Raw genomic sequence first — 12,329 nt, forward strand, 5'->3', positions numbered from 1 at the left:
ACACAAGACAAAGTCAAAATCAAGAATAATGCATGTCTGCATGGGACAAGAACTTCAATAAGATTAATGAAATATCAAACTTTCAAGTTACACCATGCCCTCTGGCAGTATTCTACAGTTATTAGGTTATCTACATATGTCATATATTTAAATAAAACCAAGTCAACCAGAGAAAAATGGTGTAAGTCCACTAAATAACGAGAGGTTTAACAAGATATTGATTAAAAGGTTGTACTGAATATTTGAGTAACTGAGTTTGTGAGCACGAAGTAAAAAGACTGGACACAGTAAAATGCGCAAATGAACAATCCTTATTATATCACACACATATATATATATATTGGACAGTTGCTTTTGCTTTTCTAGGGATGGGACTGTCGCTTGTGCTGGATCAGGTAACTTCCTTTCAAAGTGATCAGACCAAGATAATCTACAGGCTTTCCAAACTCAATGTTCCTACATTGCAGATAATGTTGGATTTACCCACAGTGACTAGAGCTGCCCATGTGATTGGTCATTCTCAGTCAAGCATAGGATATGCTATAACCTTGAGATACCACCTACTCAATTGTAGGGCATAAATTGTCTTCATTATTGTACTACTTGCAGCATTGTATTTATCCCACCAATAAGCATAATATATGTTATATCTACAGAATGGCAAAGGAACGAGAAGGAAATTACCGTAATGACTTTTTTGGGTACGTGTTATGTGAAGACTACACATATACAGAATAACTGATAAATTTAGAATAACACTGTATTAAAATAAGAAGGTAGAAAATCACGGTATGTTTATATATCAAACGTTAACGATGGTTCCAAAACAGAAATTTGTAAGAGAGAGAGAAAGAAGGGTGCAGACACAGACACAGGGCCAAGCAGGTACAAACTTATATGGAACAGTTGTTGTAATATGTAAACGTTTACAGGGTATTAGTGTATACTTAGAGCCTCCAAGACGTCGCAACTGCCTGTACGAAAATTTCGAAAAATGTCCTGAATATTCCCGAACAAAGATATATTATATACTAATTATGGAAGTGTGAAATTAATAGTTACTTCATCTGCTACTCCTATAAGTAGAAAAATGCTTTCAGTTAACATTTTCAATTGTTACAATGAAAAATATACCCATAATGTTTTGAATTATTCTTAACTTCCACTAGATGTCACAAGAAGTGCCAAAACACAACATCCGGGTGCCATTACACTGTACTATGGCTCGGTGGAAAGGGTTCGAAGTGAGTTTTTCAAATATGGTTATGTTTAAGTATATGGTGCTTTGAAGATACGGTAGGATATTGCACATTTAAATCGTGTAGCGTTTACATATTGTTTTTAAACAGTCTTATGAAAATTACATTACATGGTTTTAAGCAGTGTACCACGATTTGAGTTAACGCCTCGGACTTGGTTAACTTGTAGTTAGAAGTTATTCACAATTACGCTGTATTTCTAAATTCTATTAATTATTATAAGATTTATAATAAATGTGCTGAGATCCACCGCAAGGTATTCGTTGACTTGTACTGTTGTAGGCCTACTCTTAGAGATCCAATTGGGCAAAATTTTTCTCACTGGTATGATGGAATAAAAAAAATAATATTTACCTAAGTTAACAAAATGCAAATGAAACGATACTACGTGACAGTCTAAAGTATACTGGTAATTGTAGTGTGTACAATGTACAGTAGCACATTCTGTTTAACTTGATCTTGAAGTAAACTCTAAAGTAATATTACCAGTCACTTATACTGATGATGATGTAGACTGAAAATAAAAGTTGATACAGCGATTAATTTACATCTCATTGATAATTTAATAGTATCAATATTATTATTAACAGTATTACAAATACCATTTTCATATGATAATTAGTACAGTTAAATGTGGAGTATATGTAAGTCACAAGAGTATAGACAGACTAAATAGAAATGGAATAAATGAAGACTTGAAAATTGTTTGTGTAAGGTTAAGACATGTTGAGCCATTTATGTAATATAGGAATTTTAACGGTTTTTTTTGTGAATTAACATAGAGCTTTGAAGTCTTCTTTCTAGGAGCTGTAAGAAAAGCATATTAAATGTTCAGACCCGTTTAGTTTTGCAGTTCAAGAGTATTGACATTACTATTGTTTTGATAATTCTGATTGGTCATAGAGTGTGGACTTGTCTACTTTGATTATTATAAAGATTTTTATAAAGTAACATACACAAGAGTGGCTTCACATTGTAGGGGTTAGGGAAAGACTAGTTTATTGGACTGTAGGATAGTTGGATTGAAGAAAGAAAAAGACTTATTAATAGAGTCCAGTCAGACGAGACCCTTGTTACTAGTGGAGTATCTCAGAGGTCAGTGCTTGAGCCTTTGATCTTGCTTACTTACATCATTGATATTGATGTAATTAGGAAAGTTTTCCCAATGACATTAAATTTAAACTCTTAAGTATTTCTGGGTGTAAAGAACATTTAAGTATTATAGAATCACTTGTTAGGTTTGACAGATATTTGACAAATGATCTTTAATTATAGTAAGTATAAGATAATGCATTTTTGTTATCATAATTTGGATATGCTAATTTAAATAGGAACCCACTCAGTAGTGTGACCAAAAAAAAAATGTCATGGCATAGTAGTGGACAACACACACAAGCCATTAAAGCAGTACTTTTGCTATTATTAATAAAACCACTAGGCTTTTAGGGTGTATTTATAGAAATTGTGATTGCATGTCAAAAGCAGTAATTATCTCTGTATAATTCACTAGTTAGGCTTCACTTGGAATACTGTATACAGTTTTGGTCTCCATATCTAAGAAAGGTTAATGAATTATTAGATAAGGCTTAGATGAGGACTACTAGGACAATTCCATGAATGGAATTGCTATAATATTTTCTCTTGTAAAATTATTTTCTCAAGATTATCTAGGTGATTGATAGGATAAAGGCCTCTGGATTTTTTGTGCTATATTCTGAAAATAATTGGATGAGAGGACACAAGGTTAAGATTTGGAAAAGGTGGGCTAAGTTTCAGTTATGAAATGAGTTATCATCAACAATAGAGGGGCCTACTACTTACAAGAGTTAAAAAATAAATTGATGATTTCTTGAAAAGTAAAGGGTGGGTTTAAATTTGTTACTTTTCCAACGGGTGGGTGTACAAAGAAAGATCTAATGGTCCCTTGTTGTCCGTAGGTTATGTTCGTAGAAATTTTATTAGTTTCTGAATATATCCATTATATGTCGAAAGTATTTCTCAGTATTCTTTAGTCTTACAGTTGTCAAAAGTAGTCTGAAGATGATGCAGTATTAGCTTAAGTATGTGTACCAGGGTAAAATTAAATGAAAATACCTAATTTTTGAACGAAACTTATTCTCATTTTGCATACAGAATTTTAAAAGAGGTTAAAGATAAGATATTTAACCTCTATCTTTCAGGTCAGTAGGCAACTTCCTGACGATTGGAGCATTGCTAATGTTACTCCCTTATTTTTAAAGGGGGTAATAAGAGTTGCTCTGAAAATTATAAATCGGTTTAACTTCTATAGTGGGAAGGATTCTAAGGAGACTTTACAAAATAATTTAGTGTAACATGATATGATCAGTGAAAGCCAACAAAATTCACCAAAGGGAAATCTTGCCTTACTACTAATCTGTTTTTTCTTTGGTTGATGTTACATGTTATTTGGATGAAGGAAAGGAGTGAGGACTTAAGTGTACTTATGATTTTCAAAAAGCTTTTGATAAGGTATCACACAGAAGATTAGCTGCAAAAAAATCACAATAGTAGTTAATTGGATTGCATAATAGTTGGATGAGAGAAAGCAAAAGTTTGTTATTAATGGAATGTCTCGGGGGTTGTTGTTTGAACCCTTGCATTTCTTGTTTACATTAGTAATAACATTAAAGTCTTAGGTATTACTAGCTGTATTGAGGATGTTGAGGTATAACTAACTGAATGGCATTATTCAAGTTGCAAGTTGACAAATATTTAGCAAATGGTCTTTATTATAGTAAGTGCAAGGTAATGCATTTGGGTTATGGTAATATAGATGGGAACCAAGTGCAGAAAAGGGTTTTGGTTTAGTGATATACAGGTGACTTAAGCTGTTGGGGCAGTGCTCTGTTAATAGTAGTAAAGCTAATAAAATTTTGGGGAGTATTTATAGACATACTGATCACAAGTCAAAAGAGAGTTTTTATTTTTATACAAATCACTAATTAGCCCTCACTGGAAAAACTGTTTACAGTTTAACTCTTCTTAGCTAAAAAATGTTGTTAAGGAAAATATGTAACTTTATCTTAAAGAAATTATGTTGTATTAAATTAAAAAGATGCAAAGCATCTGTTTTACGGAGCTAAGTGTTATATTTTCTATTATAAATTATTGTAGTTTAAAATTATCATATTCTTCTTCATTTCATTTAAATATCCTTATTAATGTTGAGTTATTTATAAATTACAGTTAGTAATTGAAATTAGGGTTTCCAGTTGTTTAGTATTTTTGATTATTCAACTATCCAAGTAATTGAAATATTACCATTATATTTTTGTTTGTTGTTAACACAAAGCTACATATTGGGGGGTGGGGGGATGCTTCATGATTTGACAGTCTTGAGTTCAGTTCCTATTGCCACTAAACTTGCTACCATCACTAATTTTGAACTGCTGATTAGAATGAAGGCTTTTAGCGCTCATTACCAAGTCTCCAGGTAATTAGGTTTAAGTAAATTGTAAATTTATGGTTTTATTCCCCTTGTGTTATGTTTATGATTTATAATTATGTAATTCCATCTATTCTGTATTAGTTAATGTTGTATAAGTGGGCATAGATCTACAAGAGGGGGTCTAGGAGTCTGAACCCCCTCCATTTTTTTTCAAGAATTAATAACTGTTATCTTTAAATGTTTTATATACAGCCTTGAATATAGGGGAAGGGATTCAGGGGGTAAAACCTCCTCTCTGAGAAATTAATTTATTATTTAATGTTGTATAAGTAGGCACAGATCTATTCTTTTCAGGAATTAGTATAAACAGCCAGATGTCCATACACTACCTTAGAGTGTTTTTATTTGATTAGGTTATTAATTATCATAAAATCTTTTGAGGTTTTACTGAAATCAACACAGCTGGAGTCTACAGCAATCCAGTTAAGGACTCAGCCAGTAAATGACTACTTCTAAGCTAATACAACAATATAAAAGTTTATTAAATGATGTCATGGTAAATATTTATGCCTTGTCTTTTTACAGAAACTTTATGAATGTGTCTAGACCGTAAGAGATTTATTTTCATTAAAGTTAGTATTGTTTAGGACATCAACAACTTTTATCGTGTAGACTTGTTACAGAATAGATTTTTTACTATTTAGAAGTTAGATTTTTGTGAGAGGGATGTTTTTGTATTTTTGATGTCTGAAATAAGTGTAATGAAAGTAGTGTTACTGTAAAAGTAATGGCTTTTAAAAAAAAATTGAAAACAGGCATTATCTTTACCAATGCTATAGTTTCTCTAAGTATGATTATAAATAATTACAACTAATTTTAGTCAAAAAATTTGAAATCTTTGTTATTGACTCTTTTTTTATTTTCATATCATCCACATGACTGGAAATAAAGGTATAAGCTTTAAAATTGTTGGATTATATATAACCTGACTGAGCTAATCATTTACAGATTTTAAACTTGACTTGTGTAGGTTACTTTGAACTGTATGATCAACATTAATTTATCCAAAATACTATATTATTATATTGGAAGTCTTTTATTTCATGTAAAGAATACTGAAAATTTTATTCTAGTGTCATACAGCCAACTTTTAAAAAAGTTAACTGGTACCACTGTAAAAGTGAAACATTACTGTAGCTAGTATGGAAAATTTCAATTCTGTTATGATGTGAATGCTTTTTTTCAAGCTGATGAACCATGGTTATAATCAATTATACTTATCTCCAGACATTAGTGTTAAGCGCTTTCTTTATCTAGTCCCTTAAGGATTTTCAAGAATTAAATGAGTGTATAATAGCAGTATTCCAACCAACCTATGTTTGCTCTATCCATTGTTAATGATTTGTTTCATTCAATCCAGAGTTCATTAAGCTGGCTGGAACACAACAAACAGTGGTAATCTTGTTACAACAACAACTTTTATGCCTTTTTTTAAGCTGACAGACTACTATTATAATTAATCATACTTGTCATCAGATTTTAGTATAGGCCTATTACATTTATTAACACTGCAGTTATTAGAATATCATATAATAATAGAATAACTATATAGGTTTAAGAGGTTTTTTTATAGTTTCTGTAAATGTTACTTTCAGTTCCATTCATTTGTGAATTGTGAAAGCATCTGTGTGTTAAATTACATTTGTTTGAAAGCTACAGAAATTGTCTTTTATGAGATAACTCAAGATATGGTAAACTTATACAGTTTAGAGACAGGTTGAATGAGTAAGAAAGAAAACTACTAATTTAACATAGTAAGAAATGTACACTATTTGGAGAAGATTGCTATTATATACCAGTAGTGTACCCAACACAGCATGAAATATAGAAGTTACAGGGTTTGAGTTTAAGGCTCAGTAAAATTATGTTATTGATGTTTCATTCTCTGTTTAAAATTTATGGTGTTTTACTTTTTGGTAGATATACTATAATTTTATTGAGCTGCAACATGTGTAAACATGAGTTGTTTTTTATGTTCACAATTTAAAATTGTCATCAAATCGTATAAGTTTAGTTAAGTTTACTGTTTAGTGAGTGTAGTAGGCAACTGCAAAAGATTCTGAAGACTCAATTCTTTGTTGAATATCATTTTTATGTTTATCCTGTTGAAACAATGTACATCAATAAATTGGCTAACTGGCTACTTTATTATTTCTAATTGCAATCATGATATGTTTTAAATAAAAACATTATTATCATTATCAGCAATAGTAAATAATCAGTTTAATTGATTTACAGAATATCACTGTGGGATTACTGTATATTGAAGAAAACAATGTAATGGCAACCATGTAGTGGTGGTTAGTTGACATTAGTGATTCATTCACTAAGTAGAAAATACTTATATTATCTTTAAAATAATTTGTGGCAAAATATTTTTTAGACAAAAATGCTTTAACAAAATGTGCAAATGACAATCGATCAGTAGAAGAGTTCTATTATATAATGCCAAGGGTAATTGGAAGATTTCTTTAAAAAAACAGAAATAATGAGAATGAAAATAGTAAGGTAAATACTATTTTAGAATAATGCAGTGGTTGAAAAAATTTTGAAGCTAGCACACACTCTCCTTTTTTTACTTTATTTTACAATATGCGTGTATGTTTAGGGGGCATTTACTAATTGATTAATTTCTTAGCTCTTTTCCCCACTATGTAAACCTTTTGATCATCTCTTTTTTTTTTTCCATAGCAAACAGTCAAAAGTTCAACTACATTAGAGACTGGTATGTGAAATTGTCTCTATAGCCCTAATTTTTTTACTATTGTCGTCTTCCTTATAAACTTAACATTGTCATTGTTGTCCTTCCCCAACATAACCTTTACACCAGCTCTACCGTTTCCAGTCTTGTTTCTTTGATCTCTGCTATTTCCCTCTCTAATCGCACAATCTTCTTCAGAGGTATCTGATTTATCTTCAAGTAAGAATGATCTGCAAGTGATATGTACTCTAACCTTCTCATTCCATGAATTTTAAAAAATTACAATCGAGCCCACAACTCTCAAGTGAGACAATTGTGTGATTACTACTCCAATACTGGTTGCTTTCAAGGCTATTGACAGAAACAAAGACAGGTACATGGACAAATATACAGCCAACAAAATATTTAAGGGTATGAAAGAAAATGTTACCAGTGTGAGGGGAGCCTGGTAGTTATTAGAAGAGAAGTACTGGGTTGAATCTTATATCATTTTAAGGTTATAGTTCTCATGTATTGAACATTCTTATAGGTGCCATTTGCTGTCAAGCAGTTTATTATAAATAGAATATCAACCAATAGTGTGTGTATCATATTATGTGTGACCTGGTATTGAGTAAAAGGTTGACATTCATCTTTCCTATCATTCAGAAATTCTTAGTAGGAAACTGAAAACGTGTCATGATTGAGATACAATGTAAAAAAAAAAAGTATGTCTAAGATTTTTTATCTTCTAAATGTGCTGTTCACTAACAACTAAAAAAAAAAGACTGTCTCTTTGAAACTGGCAACAAAAGCATGTTGGGATTCCATCTTTTTTACATTGTAATCCCCAAAGAAATCATGACTACCCTGGAAAGAGCTATAATGTCATCTTTTAAGTGAGAGGTGAGAATATTACTAGGTTTTTGGAACTTGTCATTGTGGATCATTATTCTTGTATTGGATAATTCAAAAGTGATTTCTGTTTCACACACTTTCAGTGACCTTGAGAAGATTTTCACAGCTCATTTACTTGCATACTTTATTCATAAGGTTTAATAAGAAGCAAACCCTTGATACTTTCAATAAACATAAGGAATTTTCACTTTGTTTTACCAATTTCACATAACTACAAGCATTCTGGATTGTACATAAATTTGGAAATCTTTCTCCTTAGAAGAAGGTGTCAAGGAAGGTTGCAGAAATTTTGCCTCATGTTGACAAAAAAGAGGAACTGTCTAACTTTGCTTGTAGAAAGGTTTGTAGACTAATCCATTTGTTTGGATGGTGGGAGTAATGACTCAGAGTGAGGGAAGAGTTGACTCATACATGATAGTAAGAGATTTGTGGGTTGTCTGTAATGAGCATGGCAGATGACATTATCATTATCCTTGCTTAATGTTCTGCTGTGATCAGCCAATCCATCAATTGCACTTTAAAAGATGCAATATATCTACTTCACTGAGGGTTGGAATACTAATACATCTAGCATATAAGCTAAAATTTTAACCAGAGGAAGTCAGACTGGAAGCCAAATGTATGTACAGATGTGTTCCAGTTTAAGATTGGTTTCAAACACAGTTGAATTTTAAACCCCCTTGAGGGTCAGAATTTTCTGACGAGATTACAGTTGACACACTTACAAAAGGAAAAACCTGAGAAAATTGAAAACAGGACTGAGGAAATAATTGAGAATACGAAATATAATGCAAAATACAATGAATTGTAAGTGTAGAAGAACCATGGCAAACAAGAGCAGTTAAATTCCAAAACATGCATACCTCTGCTGACACTAATAGCTATTTCTCAATCTTCATCTTTACCATCTAATGTTGTGTTCACTTGCTCAAGCCACTCAACTGCCCTCAGCAATATCTAATTTGCAAAACTTTATGCTGGCCCTCACATGCCCTCTATGCAGGTACTGTATATAAGCATTTACCTGGCATTTCTCATCTTTACAGTAGATCAGACACAGATCATTTGTTACGTCCCGTCAAGGCACTCAGATGTTATGTGGCTCGTATGGAACCATTTTGAGGCCCTAGGAACAGACTTTTTATTCTTTGGTATCCTGCAGTATCCAGGAATTTATCACCTGTTACTTTAACCAGATGGCTTTGGAATTTGATCCATATTGCCTATTTGGGCTTATCTGTTAATGATCGCAATATGCTCCAGATCACCTCTTATCAGATTCGACACCTATCAATGCCTTTGGCTGCCCAGTTGAACTGTTCTCTAGAAGACATTTTCCGGGTCAGTATGTGGACTTCTCCTGACACGTTCATATCTCATTACCTTCACGATCTGGCAGTTTCCTCTTTGATGGGATGTCGTCTTCCCCCTGTGGCTGTGTTATCTACCTAGATTTGTTGAATCTTGAGCTCTCTTGTTGCATGAGCCTCATTCACCTGATTTTTTTTTTCTTCAGTTTAGATATCTCCCCCTTTTTTCATCCCTCTTATTTCTTTACATCTATTCGTCTTCATCTCTTCACTCAACTTCTTTGTTCTTTGTCATGCTTCACATTCATTTAGAGATTTTCCATTACTACTCTATCAACTTTACCTTTTTTTCACCCTATCCTTAGTTTACTTCCAGTTTTTCCCTGTTACCTTATTTTCTTTTCTTCTGAGGTTTACTTTGTCAGGTTGTCTTACTTTCTGACTTTCACCAACCTCAGTCTCCTCTTCAATACCTCTGTTTTGCACCTTTTCTTTGTGACATGTTTTTTTGGGTATTTCTTATACATTGGTCTTTTGAACTGATGCAGCTCTTCAGGAGTCATCTTTGTTCACTTTGGTTTCTTGCCCTGGGACCAGAGAACCCCACCAGGTTTCTCCTGGTATATGGATTGTCCTTTCATATCCTCTCATTATTATTCATGGTCCTTCCTCTTTGAAGGCTACCTATCACAGGTCTTTGAGGCAATTTGTTTTGGGAAATATGCTTTGGTTGTGACCTATTGAGTTCTTCAGGTGTTTTCTGTACTTCTGGTCTCCATCACATCTATTTAAAATGCCATGGGACATTTCTTCAACTCCACTCTGAGGTTTTACTCCTGTCCTTTTATCATTCCCACAAAGATGGGAAGTTGTCATCCAGATAATGTATCCCATTTGACCCAACCGTGGTCTTTCCTTAGTTTCCATTTCACTGTTTTCTCACTCTAGTGGATACTCTCTATGGTGGTGAATGAAATGAACTTGTTTTAGGTGGATCTCAGACACTATACACATCCAAATCTGCCTGCCTTGCACTTTCTTTGGTTTGTTAGCAACAGTCAAAAATTTGGTTATTAATCTTTGTAACATTCAGTTTTTGATACTAGAACTATCATGTGTTTTTTTTGGAAAGCTTTCTCTTGAGTTCATTGTTCCTCTTGGATGTGCCCATACATGTCGCTTCAGTGGTTTTTGGCCTGTCAATGCAGGTATCTTTAGAGATACACTCTCTTCTTTTTATCCCTTGTGGTCTTGGTGGCTCACTCGAATCCACAAGACCCTAAATGTCCTTCTTCCCCAACTTTACTCCAGACTTGTATTTGTTTGGAGCCCTCCAAGGTTCAGAAGTCAGTCTTTGAACTCCTTCTGCTTACATTGTGTAATTCCATATCTGTGGTGAGCATACATAGGTGGTACTTTGTGCTTGATGATATTCAATCCTATGTCAGCTCCATTCCACCACCTCTATTCCAGTGAGGTGCAGTTTGAGATGCCTGATCCATTTTCAGCATCTAATCTCCAGAAGTAAGATTTATCTATATGCATATCAAGCTGTTGGCTACTCTGCAGGCTTGCCATGATTTTCTGTATTATCTTCTTATGTTTCATTCAGACATCTCCAGTTGTTTCTATCTACTCCCAAAAAAGGAGACACTGTTTTCATGGCTCTCTCTTTTGGACCCATGACCACCTTGTTCAGTTGTAGATTTATCATATCTTAAAGTACAGACCCCGGAAATGGATTGACTATTTCACCTTGGCCTGTGTTAGACATACAAAAATATTTAGTGTAAGAGTTATTATTTAGTTCATTTAGTATTTAATGATTATTTATTTTTTATAACAAGAGTGTTAAACGTTGAGTATTTTAAAAGCGATAGTTGCGATAAGTTTCGTTACGTAACTCGATATGAGTCGTATGTAGTTTAAGTTATTGGTTTTTGTAATGTCATTGATGTTATCTTTAGTGAAGCTTCTAAGCTTTTCTCATTATATTTAATATAGTTGCTACTAGAGAGCTAGATATTTCTAGATTCTTCTGTCACATGTTATAAATACGCGTAGATACAGAAGTAAAGTATTTAGTGAAAGTAAAAGTGAAGTTTGACAGTGTGTTATAAATACATGTAGATACAGAAGTAAAGTATTTAGTGAAAGTAAAAGTGAAGGTAGACTGTGTGTTATAAATACATGCAGATACAGAAGTATTTAGTGAAAGTAAAAGTGAAGTTTGACAGTGTGTTATAAATACATGTAGATACAGAAGTAAAGTATTTAGTGAAAGTATAAGTGAAGTTAGACTGTGTGTTATAAATACGCGTAGATACAGAAGTAAAGTACTTAGTGAAAGTAAAAGTGAAGTTAGACTGTGTGTTATAAATATGCGTAGATACAGAAGTAAAGTACTTAGTGAAAGTAAAAGTGAAGTTAGACTGTGTGTTATAAATATGCGTAGATACAGAAGTAAAGTATTTAGTGAAAGTAAAAGTGAAGTTTGACAGTGTGTTATAAATACGCGTAGATACAGAAGTATTTAGTGAAAGTAAAAGTGAAGTTAGACTGTGTGTTATAAATACGCATAGATACAGAAGTAAAGTATTTAGTGAAAGTAAAAGTGAAGTTAGACTGTGTGTTATAAATACGCATAGATACAGAAGTAAAGTACTTAGTGAAAGTAAAAGTAGAAGTTAGAC

At 32.8% G+C, this 12,329-nt stretch overlaps 1 protein-coding gene across 4 annotated transcripts in view; it reads left to right on the forward strand.

Moving 5' to 3' along the window:
- The first annotated feature begins 1,207 nt into the window (after nt 1-1,207).
- LOC106463866 (transcriptional regulator prz1-like) overlaps nt 1,208-12,329 on the forward strand; it is a 41,391-nt gene continuing 30,269 nt past the window's right edge. For 3 of the 4 annotated variants that reach the window (XM_022391498.1, XM_022391499.1, XM_013923947.2), the window contains exon 1: nt 1,208-1,244. The gene's annotated coding sequence lies outside the window, so the exon portion shown is untranslated. Of the gene's footprint in view, nt 1,245-1,277; nt 1,297-12,329 lie in introns of those variants that run through there. The other variant, XM_022391497.1, reaches the window with a different exon arrangement.

Source organism: Limulus polyphemus, unplaced genomic scaffold (genome assembly GCF_000517525.1).
Source record: "Limulus polyphemus unplaced genomic scaffold, Limulus_polyphemus-2.1.2 Scaffold1507, whole genome shotgun sequence".
Lineage (NCBI taxonomy): Eukaryota > Metazoa > Arthropoda > Merostomata > Xiphosura > Limulidae > Limulus > Limulus polyphemus.